Here is a 17,471-nt window from a genome sequence, read left to right as displayed (position 1 = left end):
ATAACCCAAAAAAAATAAACTGGTAAGTATATATGTAAATATATACATAGATAGTTACCCTATTTTATAGGGTAATAAAACTTTTCTGTCTGAGATGAAAAGCACTGCAAAATGTGATAAAATTAGAAATTATCACACACACAAATAGAAATACAGCTACATACATTTGTAATTAATTTGCTCAAGTTTAATTAAAGTTAAATAAATTTTGAATGTACAAAACTTCTATAATAAAATTTTTTAGTTTATAAGATAATTCAATAACATTCAAGAAGGCACAAAATGTAAGGCTGTCCCTTGGATAAAAAACACAATGAACATAGTATTAATTATTACACTTATAGTACACAAAAATTAAAATTGCACTAGTACATGTTCATAAATCAATTCAAAACGGTACCTCAAAATTAGCACAATGGTAGAAGACAAAATAAACCATGCATATTGAATGGACTGACGGGCGATCACATAAATTTCATGAAAAGTGAAAGTGAAAACATAAAATCTCATTGTATTTATTGTTTGTTTTATTTACTATAAGAAACGCGAAAAGGATGGACAAAAAAAAATAAATATAATTATAAACAATTTTCAATGGACGCTTCTATGCTATCATAAAGTTGAAATAGTTAATAACGCTTGAATTAATTACATTGTAATGTGCTTATGTTTTATTTATATGTTTGGAACTAAAAAAAAAAAAAAGCAAAAATTATGTTTTGTATAATTAATTTATTCATGCTTGTACATACTTACATACATATATATACAAACTTTATAATTTTATTGGTTCACCACCCACGAATTTTTAACTTTGGAACTCAGTTATGTCTATACTGTTCGCATACATCTAGTACATGTGTGTATGTAAAAGCAAATAAGAAAAAATCTATATCAAATTTTTGTATCTATGTAGGCTGTAAACATTGAAATTTCATGCAATATACATACATATATTTTTACTAAATTAGTACACATAAAAATTTCAATATTGTTACACGCATATTGCAAAAAAAACAGCGCAAAAAATTTTTAAATTTTTTCGCCAAAATTGTGTTTTTCAATGTGGTGCGGTGCTTTATTTAATTAAACACAAGCTATGTATGTTGTTTCTTTTCTATTTTGTCTGTATATACAAGATAGTTTATAAATAATATTTTCAGCACAACATTTTAAATTCAATTTCCTTAATAGACCCAAAAAAAAAACATAAAAATATTTAAAATGCGATAACCAAAATAGAAAAAATGTTTTTTTTTTCTTCGCCAACAAAAGTTGGTTTGTGTCAAATATGGAAAATGTTAAAAAAAAAAACATGTTTTTTGTTTTGTTTTTTTAAATATTGAAAATTCATTTTTAGCTAAAAGAGAATATTTTTGCCTATTTTTTCGCGAATTTTTTCAAAATTTGACAATGAATTATGCAATATAATTTTATTTTCCATTTATAAATTTTGATTAAAATCAAAAGTTTTACACTAAAATGGAGAATTTAAATTTAGGGAAAAATATTTAAAAATATTTAATTTTTTGCAATAAACTTAAATTTTTTTTAAAAGTTAATTAATTAAAACATTTATCGTGAATTAAATTGCATAATTCACGATAAATGTACTTGGATAAAATTCGGGACTATATAATGCAAAATTAGGTAAGATTTTGAGGCAACAACGAACCAACTTGAAATTTTCTCATGTATTGTTTCTAGTTTATCTACTCACTTATTTAATTATTTAATTCAGTTTCTTTTAGACATTTTCATTTCAATACGTAGATTACTTAACATACTAATTAAGTTTATGGTTATGCTAAAATTAAGAAAGGATAGAATTGAAATTCAAATGAATATTATTAGAGAGGAATTTTTTTTTTGGAAAATTTAATTTCAGATTTAAATTTTATTAATTAAAAAAGCAAGAATTCAAATTTTTTTACAAATTTTAAAAATTGCTTAAAATTTTTGTTCTAAGTGAAAAACCAATGGTTTGTAAAGTAGCACTTTTCCCTTCAATAAGTGAAAATACTGCTTTCAAAAAACAATCTACTACATCATTAAAATGAATTTACCGCTTATACGACAATATTTCAAATATTCCATACAATTAGAATGAACCATGTGTGCGATTTGTGAAATAAAACGAAAAAAAAATTTAAAGAGGCTTTAGCCTAATGCTCGAATTTAAGGGTTAATTGCGTGAGTAAGGAAAAACAGTTATATTTTTGAATGGTATTTACTGTTTAGCTTTCTGTATTTATAGAAATTTGGTAATGTTTGCGCTTTCGGAAACATAAGCTGTCAAGAAATCAAATTTTAAAAATTTTCTAGATCCCTTATTTATTAGTATTTAAAAATTGCTTTCAGACTCCTAAAACTTATTGTATAAGAGAAACACTACATCAAAAATTCGAAATAGCCAGGAATTTTAGCAGCCACTTTGTCTTTTTAATATTCAATTAAGCTGTACCAAATAAGTCAAAATATTAAATCACGCTGAGAGAGAAGAAGTCAGCCACAACTTTTTTGCGTTTGTAATATTTGAAAAATGTTTATGGTTCGTTATAACAAATAGTTAAAGAATGACATTTTTAGGTCTTTGAGGAGCTACAACTTATAGAGGGGGAGGTAGGTAAAAATTTTCTTCTATGTAAATAATTTTCTAGTAAAAATTAATTTGTATATGAAATTTAAGCTATCTATCTTCAAGTTTTCTAAACATGTCCAGGGACGGGCGGGCGAACGAATAGATTGAAAGCTGACAAACACTTTTTTTAAATTATTATGTACAAGCAAATAAAATATGAAATATAATCAAATATGAATGGTGATTGCAGGATCCAATATGATATTTATGAATTCGTTAAATCGACCTTAGATTAGAACATAATCAGATCCATATAACACAATAACACTTTTTTGTCTTGAGATAATTTAAGAAAAAAACTAGTTGTATGCAAAAAAATTCATTACTTTTAACACTGAAAAACAACAATGATTTTTCCCTTCAAAATGCGTAACAAAACTTTTTAACGCAAAAATTTCTTACCTGTTATATTTCAGCAACTATTTAAATATTGTCGCGTCGTCTTCCTGAAATAAAAAAAAATATTTAATTAGAACGATTGCGTATTTAAATTATTTGATGGATTATACGTAAAAATATGAGATGACTTAATTTTTTACAATAAATTATATTTTTTTGTATTTTGCCCTTATTTAAAATTATAAGAAAACATCAAAATTATTTTATAGTGACATGGCTCAATGTTGCTCAATATTGCTCAGTGTTACTCAATGAGACTCAATGTTACTATATTCAACAATTTTATTAACTAGATGAGTAAAGAGTTTTTGATAGTAATAAAAGAGGTTTCTAAATAACAATTGTACTGCAAAGACATTTTAAAAATCCACTACTCAACTTGATTCTTTAACACTTTAAAAGATCAATTACTGGTTAACAACGTTTTAAAGCAACAAGTTTGAATACTGAAAGTCAAAAAGATTTTTTCTCTAAAATAATTCGCTAGAGATGTAATTCCATGAGTTTTAATGAGTTGCAATGCTTTCCGCGTTTTTAGAAAAAATCTGCAATATTTAAAACTTTTAAGACTAAATAAATAGAAAAGGAAGGTGGAAAGCGCAAAATGTTACCTACCAGACGAGTATTTTTTCTCTTGGAACCTTGTTTTTTAAATATTTTATTAGCAACTTCATATTTACTGCATAATGCCCTTTTTAATGTACATCTAAATTTTTTTATTACATATGTATATTCCCGAATATTATTTAATTTTTCTCTAATTAAATACTATTTATGAGCAGTGGATTGAAATAATTATGTAATTTGATATTTTTGTTCTTTTGTTTACCTATGCATGTTCTTTATCATTAAATCACTGTTTACGTTATCATAAATTTATAACATATTAAATATAACAATTTTTTTCCTTTTGTTATACTACTTGTGTTAAAAACAAACATTTAAACTGGAAATCATTTATGACAAGCACTTTGTACTGTTTTTTTTTTCTTAATATAGTGTTTTAACAGTTTGTTAACATATTGAGTATAAATGTATGTAGTGTGTTTGCAAACAATTATGACATTATTTATTTCAAACCGCCTAAAACGAAAAGAAAAGGATAGAAGGTAGAAAAAAAATCGTTTTGTAAATTAATTATTGCCAAGTTCTTTAAACAAAAGGAAATTAAATGTTTTCATTATTTAGTCGGCATGTAGTAAAGTAAGTAGTTGAACAAATCCGAATCAAAATTAAAGGAATAATTTATAAAGCAGCACATTTTGCTTTAACAAGTCGAGTAGAAACAATTGTTGACGACTTTTTTTTTATCAATAACATAATATTTTCGTTAATATACAAAATATTTCAAAATTATTGCATACTTTATGAATGAGAGAAAAAATTAAAAGAAGTATTAACATGATAAGCTGCTAAATATTGTGTTCGACGGTTTATTAAACGAGTTAAGAAAAATGATTTTATTATTTATAATAAGACAATTAAGCATCAACTTTTTGCTTCCACAGAAATGTGAAAAAACTTGCAGTTACAGTGCCTAGAACTCAAATTTCGGGAAATTATAATTTGAAAGGGGAAGAAGTTAGGAAAAAATCTTATTCTAATGAAATCAATTGTTTATTTCGAACAGTTTATTGTTTCAAATGATCTTCTAAACACAAAAACTTTTCATCAATATCGGTTTGTGTCTAAAATTTGACATCACGGATGCATGAACCGACAAAGAAAAATTAGCACATAGAATTTGTGCTAATTTTGTTTTGAATTTTCGTTAAAAATGTTGTAAAAACAGAGTTTTTGCGGGATATTAAATAATTCTGTAAGCGAATTTTTAAAGTATTTTATGCAGTCCAACATACCCTGCCATGGCGGTTTAAAAACTTTAGAAATAACAAAATAGTTATATTAAAATTTTATGAATAAAAAGTTTATAAAATACAATTTTCATTTTACGAAATATAATTGGAAAATTTTCTATGAAGAGGTAAAAGAGAAATTATTTTTTATGAATATTTAATTCTAAAATTATTTTATGCATTTTACTTTTTTAAATCGCGTGATAAACAATTATAAATTCCAAAATTAATGAAAATTTTTTCGCGCAATGTTGTAATTTTGCCGTATTAAAATGTTATATGCTATGATAAAGTTATTATTTGTTTCTCTTATAAATGAAATAGTTGCCAAAACTATGAGGATCTAATTAAAGAGACTGAAAGAAATGAAAAATTCTTTGACCTAATGAGAATTTTTTAATAATTTACAAAATATTTTTTATTTAAAATTTATCAATAGAAAAAATTTATTTATGTATGTATGACATAAAAGGTATTGGCAATAGTCTATTGTCAGTTCTTGAATGATTTAAATAAAATTTTGTATTTGGGGACTTTTTTCCTTATTTTGTTTTTTAAATTCTCTGTACAAAATGAATAAGTTATACGTCGTCAATTTACATATTTCAACAATTTAATTTTTTTTTTCACTTTTCTCTTAAGAACAAGTAGAGAGATTTATAATATTTTGTTATAAAAGGAAAAAAATTAGCATACATAACATTATACAAACTCACAATATGAATGTATGTATACTGACATAATTAGCATATTGATATAATTATATAGGGTGTCGTGTAAGCTTAAAATGGATATGGAAATTAGAATATATCTGTGTTAAATCACAAGATCTCGAAGACAAATCCATAACATTATTCCGTGAAATTTAATTATCACTAAAATTTTATTGCAGTATGAACCGATATTTGTGCGATTATATAGACCCAACTTTGCTATTACAAATTTCGCAATGCCATCCAATACTTATTCTCTTCTTGTTCAAAGTCATTCACATTTTAAACGAAAAATTATTGAACTATATAAAATACATGAAATACGATCAGTGTAAAGTTCCACACACTGTTATAAATTTTTTCTAAATAAATTGAAATTTGTACAGTTTTTCTGTAATTTTGTATGCCAATCAGCACCCATGTATACAAAGGAAGCAAATAAAATGCGTGGCGCGAAAACACGGTTGCAGCTTTCGTAACGTACCAAGCAAGTCAGTATCAGACCTGATGCCAATGAACCTGTTTAAGTTAATATGAGCTTCATTGCCGAACACAATTTCAAAAATAAAATAATGCTTTGAATTGCGCACATCAGGAGCTGGTTTTGAAAGGAAATTTTGGTGATTTCATACTGTTCAAGCATAATATTCCATTTGTATTGATTTATCAAAGTACAATAGATATAGTGTTCATAATGGACTTAAAAGTGTGATGCTCTCCAATTAAAAGCCACCCTATATACTTTCACATATACTCATATAAATTAACTTGAATTATTGTATTGTTCACTAATTTTCTCAACTTCAATTGTTCAAAAAAAAAAAATTAAAAAAATTATAATGATATAATAATGATAGTTATCATTTGCACTCTTTCATATTATATGTGACAAGAATATTACAATGTGTAAATGTTTATAGTATGTAGTAAATGATAAAAAATAAATGGTTAAACAAGGATGTGCTATTCAAATATGTTTGCACATAAAACAAAATTCTTTAAAACAAAGATACCCGACTCCCTTTTATGTATGCGTACATGTGATTATAAAACTTTTTAAGAAGAAAAAACGAAGAATAATAATGCAATAATGGATGATGAAAATATGTACAAGAGAGGAAATTTTCGAATAAAAATGTGTCAGTCAGTAATAAGTAAATAAAGTTAAAAATTTTATTAACATTATGTGTAAGTACATAAAGTTGAAATTATATAGTGAGCGCTCGACATACCGCCACATACATACCATATTTTGAATGTGAAAAACAAATCCTTTTATTTTTAGTACCTGCATCCATACAACTGCATATCTACGTACAAAAAAATTGAAACTGTTGTCAGTTGTGTTAGATTAATACAAAATTAGAACAAAGTAATCATGTCCGTGTTAACATTAATGACATTGTGACAGAAAATAAAACAAAAAGAAATAGACAAAACGAAAAATAGAGAGATGAATTTTAGTTTAAAATGCAACCGGAAATGCATGGCAACAAAACAGATTTTTCTATTCTTTTCTTCTTGTTTCATTGTAATTTCTTTCTTAAAAATGAAATTTTTATTTCCGTTCCTATCTTATTATTTTCATTTCACTTAAAAACTTTTTCATCTTAGGTTTTGTTTTTATCTCTTTTCTTTTACTTGTAATCCTTTTACAACTATAACTACACATAACTATTTAACTGATGTTAGAAGAATCAACAGGAAATAATCAACTTTTATAAAAAGGGAGTCTATGTATATACTATGTAAATAGATTATGTCAACATGTTATTTTTTTTATAGTGTAGATATTTTGAGTAAGAAAAATTAAATTGAAATTATAAGACATGCACTCTAACGTACGTTGAATTGAAACTTTGTACGTAAAAATGAAACCATATTATCTACGTTTACACGTTGGTGTTTAAGGTGCACATGAAAATATACCTGTATATTGTATTCGAAAATCGAGGTAAAAGAAACTTAATTTTAAAGAGTAAATAACGTGTCTATTTTTATCTTAATTTTTTATCAGTGTTGCTGGGTATAAGAAGAGTTAAAATTTTTAAAATTCCAGGAATATTTTTTTAACTTTTTAGTTTTATTTGACAACGAGAATAAATATAGTTGATCATACCTAAAACGATTTTAAATGTCAGGGATAATTGACATACAGTTTCATACAGCCTTTTCCTTATATGTCTAGTGATATTAGTTATCATATAAATCCATACATAATGTAAAAGAGTTTTCCTGAAAATCATGGTCACATTACCAAATTCATTGTTCACAATTTCAGCTTTCTAAACTTTCTAAGGCCACAGGCAGTCGAGACATAAAAGCCGACGATTTCAATGGCTTTTACTTAATATAAAGTACCTAGTATGAGATTTGCTTGTACAATTTTTCAAACTTATACCCTGAATAATTTCTGAGATAATGCCAAATAACTTTTGGAGTTGTATGGAAGCGCTCATGAGATTTCAACAATTTTAACAAATATAGTTGTCATTTTATCATATGTGTTTTGGAAAAATTTCAGTACTGTAGATGGAACAGTTTCTAAGATGAGTATAACCAAATAATTTTTCAAATTAGCACTAACAATACATTCGTTTCTGCGAAATTTCAATGCCACAGCTTTTATAATTTTTGAGATTTAAAAATATATCTCGAGTATACTCGTTTTAAATTGAGTTGTGGCACTAACGGTTATAAAACATTTGTAAAAATTTGGTGAGTTTAACTCAATCACTTTTTGAATTATCGTTGGGACGAACGAACAGGTGGACAGACATGTTTAAATCGACTCACAATTCGATGATGATCCAAAACATATACTTGATATCTATATCCCAGACCATTACAAACTCTAAACCTTAGAAACGGTAAGGTAAATTTAGTATACCCTTCGACCCTGTAGTATTTCGCATAGCCTATTTTATCAAAAGTACATTATACATAAAGTTCACGTAAAAAATTATAAATTGAATAACGTCTCTAAGTGTGTGAAAAAAATTTCACTGTTAACAGATAACAGTATTGCTATTTAAACGTCTGAACAAGATAATTAAACTACCAAATGCGGAACTCTTAAGTTCCACGAAACTGCGAAGATATTTCCCAATTCTTAAAAAGTACTTTAATCCTATCCGACAAAAATTCACATTTATAATTTTATTGTTATATATTTTGCGATTGCAAAAATGTCAACTTTAAATTCAAATTGCTTTGGGATTTTTGTTCTTAAAAATTATCACCATAACATACATACTATCACCATTATTACGAAATTTAAAAGTACCCAATAACAGTCAATTAAAAATAAGTATCTTAACTAAGTTATTATTTATACTCGTGTTTCAAATATTAAAAACTCATTCATTAATAGATCAAATTTCCATTCGAAAATCTCAATTATAAAATTCAATTATTATAGACTAACAAGTGACCTACGGGATCATTAATTTTATTATACTATTATAATCTTATATACCAATTTTCAATTTAGCAATAAATTTTCGAATTAATATTTAAAAAACAAAACAGAAAACACAACAAGGAAAAATAATGTTATACTGCCAATAACAAATCATCTACATAATTTGATTGTATCTTTTATATACCGAGATTTTTGTACACATGAATATTTGGATCTATACTAAAAAAAAAGAAACAAGTGTGTGTAAGTCTTTGCCATGATATAGATCCGATTGATAATACTAATAAGTATTGCATATATAGCTTTAATCCTCTTTCAAATGAACATACTCTGTTATATACGTATGTATATGAGAACAGTATATTTTGTGTATGAATGCATATACAAACATTTAAACTACCAACCAACTCCTCAAATAGAAAATAAAATAATAAATCATCATAAAGGATATTTTCTAACAAAAAAAAAACCTAACAAGAACAAAAAATTCTATTCAAAGGATAACAAACAAGAAAATCGATAAATTTTGATGAATTTTAACCAAAAAAAAGAGGAAAAAAGAGAAAAGCCAAAATGAGAAGGAGAAAACAATATTATTTTCTTGCTCCTTTTTCTTGTCATTATGTAAGTATATGTATATATACAAATTTATGTAAATTTTTTGTAGATTGATATGCAATTTTTGTTTTTGATTCCTTCAGCTTATAAACAAAATAATAATATGAAAATCATATGAGATGGACACCCCCTTACGTCTTCTATATGATCAATTTTCTGTTTGGAAATGGATTGTTATGCTATTTTTGCTATCGAATTCATTTCATTTGTTAGAATAGAAAAGAAAATCATTATTCATGGAAGCTATACACCTTATATAATTTTAATAAAAACTGAAAATATGATTTTCACCAATTTTTAATTAAAAAAGAAGAATAACTCTCCTAAATATTCCCATCATAGCATATACTACATTAGTTCCACATAACATGTATACGTACATAACTCTACAAACATTTGGAATGTTTATACATCCTCCATACATACATACATATGTGTGTTCAAATTAATCATGTTGTTTTTGGGAAATCTTTTCTGAATTGTGAGAAAAAAAAATGAAATTTCAAATTGAAAAAGAAATTTGCCGATATATAGGATTGATGTACAAGGCCTTACAAAAAAATTTTCATAAAATATTTTTCACTCTAATTATTACAAGTATTTGGGCCGTGTATAAAACGGCTACATTCAATATAGGAAAAGAAAATTCAAAAAGCATTCATTCAAAGACGAAAGATCAGTACCGCGATTGTATACAATTTTAATATGCTGAAGATGGTTTTTAAATATTTTTTTTTTCGAATAGATTTTGGTGTAAAGGTAGGATTAAATTGTGAAGCATTTTATCAACTGCCTCTGTTAACACAAACTATAATTCGAGAACATTATATTTTGTGACAACAAAGGCAACTTATTAAATGTTTTAAAATAAAAGTTCCAGAAAAATTATCAACTCACCTTACAGTTTAATTTATTAATAAATTGTAACATGCTTAGGAATTAGTATAATTTCGTATGAATCAAATTTTAATATTCTAACTGATTACCATAGTCAATTGAATTTTGAACATAGTTTGGAGTGGTTGAATTCATAACAGATAATATGGGTTGTGTGCTTAATCAACTTAAGAACTTTCCATTTATTGAACTTTCCCTATACATATTGAGTATTTAATACCAATTGAATAAAATTAGTAGAACTAAATACATATTTTGCCGTTGAAGTCTATGTAATTAAAACTTAATATAATTTAAAATCTTTACTAATTTTTGTAATCAAGTCATATTATTAGTTCATATTACATCACACAAATCATTTAACTTAATTGGTAATCTTATTTACAGTAAGTCAAAACCTATATATATTCTAGACAACTTGATATTGAAAAAATTAAATTGTTTTCCCAAAATGAAAAAAAAACCCCAAAAGATTCTCATATTATATTTTCATTTTTCATGTTAAACAATAAATTTCTAAATATATACACACATTTACACATTATACAAGTGAAAAAGAAAGAGAAAAAATATATACAAAACAAGAAACAAAAATCATAACACAATAATGAATAATTTTTATCCTATGATTTGGGGTAGGTAAAGGTGAGATGCTCGACAAAAAAAAGAAATAAAAAAATGTTATGATGATAACAATGATGATGATAATGATAATGATGATGATGATTTTTTCCAACATTCTTTTATTTAGGTACACGTACAAACAATTCGTATATACTATTGGGATGCACATACATAGATGATATTTTGGTGTACATAGATACAAAAATGTTAACTGATAAAAAATATAAAATCATGTGTTCTTCAAATAAAATGGAAACATATGTATCTGTCAAGGATTCAAGGATTCATTTTTAATGTATCAATAAAAAAAATACAAATAAAAGAATCAATATTAAAAGGGGGAGTTGGAAAGGGGATAATAAAATTATTTTTTGAGAGAAAAGTGATTGAAATTTGATATTTTTTATGTTTAAGATTTTTTTTTTGTTATTGCTTTGAATTATGAGAAAATTTTCATGAAAATTCTTTTAAATATTTTCTCTCTTTTTTTTGATTTAAAACATTTTGAATTTCTTAAAAACAATTTGTCTTTAAAATTTTATTTAATTTTGTCTGTTGCTTTTTTTTTGTATAAAAATAAAGATAATTTAATCAATTGTGTTTTGATTTTAAATCACACTTTGGAGGTGGTTATAATAAAAGTGTTATACAGAATTCTTTTCATGTTTTCGTGGTAATAATTCGAGAGCTTTTAAATGTGAAAAATTAAGGGAATGAAGGAATGAAATTTAATAACAAAATATTTAACATTTAAATTTTTTTTTAAATTGTTTAAATTTGAATTTGATAATCAACATGAAATTTAAGTGTAACAATTGTGTTGTAGCTTTAATATTGTTGCAGTTATACGTTATTGTTATTGCGTTATACAGTATGACTGTATGAAGTATGCGGTAACTATCAAATGTATGAGAATATTGCAATTAATGTTATTTTTTGACTTGTTTGTATTTTCTTAATGCGAATTCAAGGGCAGTGACAATATTAATAGTTTCTTCTAATAAGAATTCATAAGTTGAATCATTTCTTCTGGAATTCATAAGCTGAAATGTATTAATTTCAAAATGATTTGTACGTTAATTATAGCAATTTGGAAATCAGAGGGTTCCGTAAAACTCATATTTATTTGGTAGAATACGTAAAAATAATATGAATTTAGACATATTATTACACAATAAATTTTAGTTCTTTGTCCTTGTTCATGTCAATATTTTTCTTACCGATTTGTTTTTCAATAAATTTTCATGTTTAACATGCAAATCAATTGTTATTACACTATGGGTCCACCGTACATTTAAATGCAAACACATAATTGTGATTTGTATGAGACAAGTTGATAAAAAAATCGAAGCTCAAAATGATATTCAAAAACCGTATCAAACAATTTTAGTGAAAAATAAGAAAAAATAGGGTCAACTCTATGATAACCCCCACGAATCGGGAGAATCGGGATCTTATGGGAGAACAACTATTGAAGTAGTATGACGGCTATCACAAGAAATCGAGAAATTTTAACGAATTTTATCACACATGATAACCTTTATAACTTTTTTGGTTAGCGCCAAATTTCGATACTAGACTTTCAATAATTTCCGAGATATAGTCAAAATAATTTTTTATGTTGCAGTGCAGTTACCAAAGCAATTGCGTCGATCACATCCAATTTAAATAAGGTTTTAATATTAACTATTATAAATTATTTATAAAGATTTGGTGAGCTTGACTCAATTAATTTTTGAGTTATCCATTAATTGAAAGACGTATACCTTCGAACATATACGTTCGTAAAGGTAAAATCAGCTTAAGTTAAGCTTTTTTTTTCAATCCATTATAATTATTTAATATTCAAAATTTTTAATAAGTGCATAAAATTAAAATACTGTGCCCGGCATTGTTAATTAATTTGAAAACTATAAGTAAGAATTTTTTTTAGTGCAATTAACAGAGAGTTGCTCCACTCGCTTTAATTTTTTAAATTCTTCCGAAACCATGATATTTACATATTTTTTTTTAAAGTATTTTAAATATCCTATGATATTTTATTGAAAACAAATTTAATATTTTTTTAAAGGCAATTTTAATATTTTAAGAAAATAAAATTTGTACTTAATGTTAAAAAATTTTTTTATAAAAGCAATTTTGAATTCTTAAATTTTACATTTATTGCAAAATAATTTTATTGAGAAGCACCCTCAAGCATACAAATTTCTTACATAGTACCTTATATATATATATAGAGCATGAATGTATACATATATATGTACATATATTGTAAATGTCAATAAAAATTAAATTTGCAATCATAACATCGTTTAAATGAAGTGTATAAAAATTGCATGTAATGGCACATTGAGCGTATTAAACATTAAAAAAAAAATATTTATTATTACATAATTAAAACACAATTAATTTAAATCACAAAATAATATGGCAGGACATTAAAAAAAACAAAAAAAAAAATTTACCCCATAAAATTCAACTGATAAAATTGAAAAACCACAAATCAAAAATTTTACTTCATTTTTTTTTTTGGTTTCTTTTTTTTATGTAAAAAATGACATATGAAATAATGGAATGATTTTTAAATGAAGTTTATGGAAAATATTAAATTAATTTTCTTTATTATGTTTTAAAAAAAAAAAATTAATATTATAAATAATTACTTTAATGAAAAAATGAAAAAAAAACCTTGACCTGAAAAAAGTTTTGTCAACTTTAATGTTGGTTTTATTAAAAAAAAATTTGTTTTCATTATCCTTTAATGACGTGTGCAAATCTCTGTGTCATATGTGAGCGATAATCATTATTTCAAGAATTTCCGAAGGGTTTCATACTTGTATAATAATTATAAAATATAAAAATTAGAGTGATTATGCATATATAAGTAAAATATTTAATTATGACAGGAGCAAATCTTGAGGTGAAATTTTTAACACTATTAAATCTTAATTTTTGTGTTCAAAAACAACAAGTGCCTAAGGCGAGTTTGTTGGTTTCTCATTTTATCGTAAATTATAATTTTCCATTGTTCAATCTGAACTTAATGATTTTAGCGGTATTATATTTTAATTTATCGTAATAAATACTAAAATAATGGATAAAAGCCTAAAAATATGCAATTTTATTGAAAGTTGAATACATACATTATGAGTTTAATTTACTTGAAAACTATTCCTCTTTTTTGAATTAGCCTATTTAAAGAATAGCTAATAACATAACGTTTTATGCTCTCAATTCAGTAAAAAAGTATCGACTGTTCAAATTTACAGAATTTTAATTTAGAAAATTTTGAAATTTCTAAACAGGCTAATAAATTTTGTACGAATATATTTTGTTTAAACTACACAAAATTGAAAAGATTTCTAAGGCGCTACGCTTTAAATTAAATGAAAATTTTGAATTCGTGAGCCCTTCAATTTTTTAAAGGCAAAAATAATTGCTAAGTCACACGGAAAATCTAAACCAGATGAACTTGACTTTTTAGTCTTAATTTACTAATCAAAACGTTATTTCGTATGTTAGTTAAGTACCAGTTGACAAAATTTTTTTTTATTCCTACTCCGATCTTGGGAGGAGCATAAGGCGATATTGTAGATAACCATTGGTATCAGTTTCGTACGTCATAGAGTTTACTTGGTACGTGACAAAAATAGTCTAGACTTGGTAGCTGACAAAAATAATCGTCTTAAATTTGCATACTCCCGTTTACTTGCTGTGAAGAAAAATTTATTTACTCATTCAATTATCAAGTACAAAATTTAAAATTAAAATATAGCAAAAACTACAAGTATAAGATTTTAAAGATTTTAAATAGTTTGCATTAGTTTACATACGTAATAATATTATACATATGTGTATATATATTATATGAGTCGGTAGGCAGAAACACAAGATATTCTCCATCCAGAAAATTCAATTAATTTTTCATTTTTCTTTTTCATCTTGGGATTCCTTTAATTCTTGTTTAAAAACAAAAAAAAAATAATGGAAGAACTATATGCTATCGGAATATGCATATGTGCCGCTGTATATCTTGTTCATAAAGAGGAAGAATAGAATAAAAACGCAAGGAGCATAAGGTATATTTTTCAATGGTGAAACCCAAAGATAAATGTAATAGCATTTCAAGCATTAAGGAAAAAAAAATCGTGGTATGAAACCATGAAAGGAAACGAACGAAAAAAAAAATGATTCCGAAATAGAGAAAAATGTGTGTTTTTTTTTTTTTAATCCATAGTGCAAGGACTTTGTCCTGGTTTGGCACTATATTTATATGTTAGGTTTTGCTGTGATAAATGTATGCTATAAATGCATCCAAGTTTTTTTTTTGTTTTTTGTTTGGTGTACCAGCATACAGGAATGATAACATTCATATAAATGGCTTTTCGATTATCCTTGTGGTATCAACATTATTTTTAATATTTTAACCATCAGGGTGTACGGGAAATTGTTAAATTCAAATTGGAACAGGGCACACAAGTTGAGTGTGTACGATTTTATTTTGTTGAAATTTTTATGTAGCTATAGCTTTTGTCTTGTAATCTCTGGAAATTTTTTTTCTATACATGAAATAATGGTGAATTTATCGTCACATTCTGGCATAATTGCACTTTGTTAAGCACGATTTGACGCTTTAAGTAATTCGCTTCTAAAACAGTATTAGTATTTATGAGTATATATGTATTATTTCCATTGTATTCCATTGCATTGTAGTCGTTGTTTTCAAAAAAGATCTAAATAAGCATATTCCGTGTATTTAGCTGATTGCAAATTGAAATTTTCGAATCTAAATGTAAAGATTGTTAAATAAAGTCTCCTGAAAATATACAGACCTAATAGGTTTCTTGTAGAATATGCAGAACTAATGACAAGTTAATTTAATAGTTCATGGCTCTAAGGTAACGGCGTGCATGCAAAAATTTTCTCTTCTTAATTCCAATTTTAACAATTTCTAGCAGTAGGTTTGGGTTCCGAATTTCGATTGCTGCTTCTTGAAATTTTTCTTATAACAATAAAAGTCATACAACTTGCTGTTGTTCAACTGTTCTTTTATGACACCGAGTAATCTTCTACAATCCATTAAATTGAATAGTTATAGAAAAGGACTTGGTTGAGTCTTACATGATTGCATATGTAGAATATAAAATGTTAGAAAGAAACTGAAAACATTTTTAATTGTTTTTGAAAACCAAACATTCATTTATTTTTTTTTTTTATTTTTCATTCTCCATTTTCAATATTTTCTTCTTCATTTTGTTTATTTACAATTTTTCGTTTTTTCTTTTTTCTCTGTTTTATTTATTTAAGTTTTATATCAGATTAAAAAGGCTTTTCAGAGTTTTTATATCTCTTTTTTTTTTTAATAGTGTTCTTTTTCTAATGCTAAACCTTGATTTTTAGTTCTTTTTTCTACTTGTTACATTATGCATTGCATTTTATATTTGTATGTTCGTGTGAATGTATGGGCTTTGTTAATGTGTTTAAATGGTGCATAAGAGTTTCACTGTCATTTTGTATATTGTGCTGTGCAAATATGTATATATTTGTATAAAGGAAAGGTATAAAATAAATATTAAATTTGTGAGGTTATGTTATAAAATCTAAAGATAAAAACGAGAAATTGAATTCGTTTATATTGTACAAAAAAATACATGAGGAAAAAAAAGGGTCCATTAAAACACAAAAATATTGAGTGAACATTGGAGATAAATATTTTTTCACTATAAATTTTAAATATTTATTTAAATTCACTTCGATTTAATTGATTCAGGTTTTTGGTTTTTATTGAATTTCAATATTAAAATAAACACTTTCTAAAAAAAATATTTTTGATTTTCTTAATCACTTGTAAACTGGGTAGAAATTAGAATGGAACTAAATTATTCGAAATGTAAATTGTTCAATACGATAACAAATAAAATTTGAGGTTAAACTCTTTAAGAATATTTGTTGTAATAGATCTTGCCTTTTTAAATAAATGATAAATTTAAAAAAAAAAATGGAGAAAAATTGTTATAGAATGGGTTCAGAATAGACGCAGCGAATAAAGAATAAAAGCATTTAAAAGAGATCATTCCCTTGTTAAGGTCTCGAGTTGAATTTTTGAAGTTGGCTTTTCTAAAAGCATCCAATTTTTACATTTTTCTTTATGAGATACAATATGTCGTCAGCATCAAAAATTTTCAAAATACTTGATTTGCTCCTCTTTTTATTCTAATTTGACATAAGTTCGTTTCTGCTTTTTAATAATTTTCTTAAAAATTAAATCGCAATTTACTCGAAAATTATTTTTGCAAATA

General features: G+C 25.3%; 1 protein-coding gene across 1 annotated transcript in view; it reads right to left on the bottom strand.

Moving 5' to 3' along the window:
* The window catches only part of LOC129614373 (protein toll), a 319,631-nt gene that overhangs the window by 180,062 nt on the left and 122,098 nt on the right, over positions 1–17,471 (bottom strand). The window contains exon 3 of the mRNA XM_055528948.1: positions 3,044–3,087. The gene's annotated coding sequence lies outside the window, so the exon portion shown is untranslated. The remainder of the gene's footprint in view (positions 1–3,043; positions 3,088–17,471) is intronic.

The sequence above is a fragment of the Condylostylus longicornis genome, unplaced genomic scaffold (assembly GCF_029603195.1).
Source record: "Condylostylus longicornis isolate FDR11 unplaced genomic scaffold, ASM2960319v2 ptg000107l, whole genome shotgun sequence".
In the NCBI taxonomy this organism is placed as follows: Eukaryota; Metazoa; Arthropoda; class Insecta; order Diptera; family Dolichopodidae; genus Condylostylus; species Condylostylus longicornis.
The sequence above is the reverse complement of the archived record's forward strand: the minus strand, read 5'-3'. Positions and strand labels throughout refer to the sequence as shown.